Consider the following 3,553-nt stretch of genomic DNA (forward strand, 5'->3'; position numbering starts at 1 on the left):
TCATTGAGTTATCCACCATACATGGATCGCACCAAGAAACGTCATATGTGCAACTGTTCAGATTAGAATGTTGACCTATGTGAGAAATCTAAGAATCAAAATAAGATTTTTGTAAAGAACAAATGGCCCAAAAGAATAAAAGTTAATTACATGGTTTTCGTAGGGTGGAACCAAAATACAACACACCAATGAATCATCCATCGTGCATGGATAGCACCAAGAGACGTCTTATGTGCATCAGTTCGGAACTTCTAACACTGTGTGAAAAATCTATGAATACATGTTGCTTGTAAGTGTGAGAGTGTCAAGATGAGATATTATCTTTATAAGCAAATACGAAGTTACTACATCAAAACTATTTCTCACTAAACTTTTTCAAACATTTGGGGTCCCATATTATTTAAAAATAATAAAGATATATATTTGGTGGTGTTATCTTTTTTATGTGAAAATTGTTAGTGTTATGTTCATAGCATGCTTGGAAATATATGAGACATCTTTGAAGATGTGCCCCTTCAATGAAACCTATAGTTACGATTTTATCAAATCTTTTGAATATTGGAAAGATTATTTGGGAAGCGTGTACCAGAAATATTGATCTGGAAACTTCCAACTAATTTCTACATATGTGGGACCACATTATACAGGTTCTATTAGATTGTTGTAAATTTCTAAACTCTTTTTCTATCATTTAGAATTTAAATAAATATTTGCGAAATTAACTTTACCTAAATATACATTATGGATACAATTGACATCACGCGAGTTTAAAATGTTGCAAAGTATATTTCATCATCACATTGAATTTACTGCATTGTATTTAAAACTTTAAATTGATCAAATATTAATCTGATCAATGTTCAAATTATAAGAAAAAGAAAACCTGAAGTCTGTTTACACGGGCGGCTAAAAGTTTCAAACCACGCTGGCGCGAGCCGAAAAAAAATAATATGTAGCCCACGCGGCACGAAGCCACGAACCGCAGTTGCAATTATGAACCTCCCCTTGCTAGTCGTCGTGGCCTAGCTTCACCTCGCCGCCACAGACCAACCCTCACCTTATCCGCCTCCACCCCTCGCCGCCCCCACTGAACTAGCTTCAGATCGGCTCCACCCCTCCCCTCTCCACTCCACAACAACCATGGCTGGAGGCTGATGGAGACGTTTTTCACCTCCCCCATTTCTATCCTCCCGTAAAAATCAAGTCCACCCAGCCAGATCCCGTCTGTCACCAGTTCTGGCGGCGGCGTGCAGCACCCGGCGATCTAAGGTGCTAGATCAGTGCCTCTTTCCTCTATTTAAGGGAAAATCTTTCTCCTCTCGCCTTGGTCTCTTATTTCTTCTCTTTCTGCAGAAACAGTACTGCTAGCAGTAGTGGCGGACAATGGCGAGCAGCAGCGCAAGGAGCGGCGATGCGGCTGATGTGCGAGCTGTGGACCGGGCTGCTTGTCGAGCGGTGGCGCGTGTGGATGGCCGAGCGACAACGCAGGTTGAAGGGTTCTATTCTGCTGTGTTCTCCTTCTCATGAAGGGTAAAGGAGGTGGGAGATCCATATCGCTAGCTTCATCCAATGTCAAATCAATGTACCAGGCAAGCGGCCAAGAATGCCTTCTCCCTGCCCGGCTAGAAGTTGGATCCTTCCAAGGTACCGTAACTGAATCACATCCGTGTCCCTCTTCTTAATTCGTTCATGTTAGAGTACATCTATGTTTCCATTCATCTGATTTGTTTTTTTTTATTTGGCAGAGGGAACCTCTCAGGATTTTCTACGAGTCACTGTCCAAAAAGTACATATATGTTTTCACTCATCTGATTTTTAAAAAAATTTGACAGAGGGAACCTCTCAGAATTTTCTACGAGTCACTGCCTAAAAAGATCCAATCCAGTGAGATGGCCGACTTCAGGTAGATGTACCACCTCTGTTCAGTTCCATTACCAATTACCGTATTGTAGTACTCCGCAAGTTAAGGCTGCAATCCCCAGCTAGTCTAGTCTGATATATTTCTAATGTCAAATCTTTGCGAGCTAAGATGTCAAAACTGCACAAATCACACAACTATGGTGGAAATTCTACTAGGGAGTAGTAGTAGTAGTTGCAGCAGCTTCGCTTTGTACAACTAGTTATACAGGAACAAAGTAAGATGAGAAAGTATGTGCATATTCGGATGATGAAAAAGCTTGCCATGGTTGTGCCGCACTTAACTATTTCACTTAGTAACTTTCTGGATTTACTTTAAGTTCATAAATCATTCCTCTTTGCTAAATCGCAGAGTTGATTACTAAAAACGAATTATCACATGTACCAGGGAACTATATTAAAAGGTCAAAATTACTAGTATATAAGTTTGTGGATAAAAGGTGCAAACGAGTGAACTAGTTTTATTTGTGTATTGTTCCCATTTACATTTAGTTTCTATTCCCAGGATGCATGGTTTGAAAAGGAGCGAACCACAGGTCTAGCACTAGTAAATGCTGACGTACACTGAGTTCCTAGTCCATGGATACTCCAGTACAATATAGAACAATTAATTTTATTCCCTGTAGCTTCCCTATAAAAGTTTGTTCCCTGTGGCTCAATTGAATTTAACTACAGTACATTACATCATTTTTCATCTCTCTTACAAGTTACCATTTTATAGGGGGGTGGGAAGCAATATTGGAGGCGGTCTGAGTCATGACAATAATCATTCCATTAATGATGATGACCATAACACCTATGACATCAAGGCAGGGGATATCTCGTGCGATAAACATTATGATCCATATGGCGATGAATGAGATACTAACTCTGGCGATGATGGTGACTAGTTTAACAATCTTATTCAAGGCACGCAACGAAGCGAAGTTTTGAAGATTGAGGGCAATTTAGCTTATGCAAATTGCCTAAACCATTATATCATGCATAGTTACTATTTTGTTTTGCATTCTACATTCCCTAGATGGATCGCTAGGGTTAATGTAAATCGTATGGAACTCATTAGGCTTGTAGTACTTTCTTAGATATGCAAAATATAATATATGTTTTTGGGTCATGTATGGTCGTGTAATCTTGAGACCTATTTGATATGCCAATATTCTGAAACGCAGTTTGGTGTATCACACTACTGCCTATGGAGCGTAGAAAAGATCTCGGGGTGACTATGCCTTATAGCATAGCAAACATCTTGGGTACACAATATGCGTACGATGAGCCTTCGTAAATTGGCGTTGCTTGCCAGCCTCTCAACTAAAGGAATCTCCGAAGGGTTATATGCACCGTCAGTAATCATACTAATCGACGGTTTGGCTCTACTCTTAGTTATGATTAACCCCGACGGGTCAAACATACAGTTGACTAATAACAAACCCGACGGGAATCAATTACTGTCGGAAGAATAATAATTGAAGTGGCACCATCGGCTATATGAGTCGTGAAGCTAGTGCGAGCCAATCGTGGCCTAAACATATCCGACGGCTCACCGTCGGCTTAATACCATGGGAAAAGATATTAGCTAAGAGTACCGACGGCTATTAATGTAATGGCCGACGAAGCATAGCCGACGGGAGATGGCCGA

The 3,553-nt window shown here is 40.4% G+C and overlaps 1 long non-coding RNA gene across 1 annotated transcript; it reads left to right on the plus strand.

Moving 5' to 3' along the window:
* Positions 1 to 913: 913 nt before the first annotated feature.
* Positions 914 to 3,031, plus strand: LOC123168406 (uncharacterized). The gene is made up of 4 exons (XR_006484308.1): positions 914 to 1,269; positions 1,354 to 1,644; positions 1,746 to 1,903; positions 2,639 to 3,031. It is a non-coding gene; the product is annotated as an uncharacterized lncRNA (long non-coding RNA).
* Positions 3,032 to 3,553: the final 522 nt, after the last annotated feature.

This window comes from Triticum aestivum, chromosome 7D (genome assembly GCF_018294505.1).
Source record: "Triticum aestivum cultivar Chinese Spring chromosome 7D, IWGSC CS RefSeq v2.1, whole genome shotgun sequence".
NCBI classification, from domain to species: Eukaryota; Viridiplantae; Streptophyta; class Magnoliopsida; order Poales; family Poaceae; genus Triticum; species Triticum aestivum.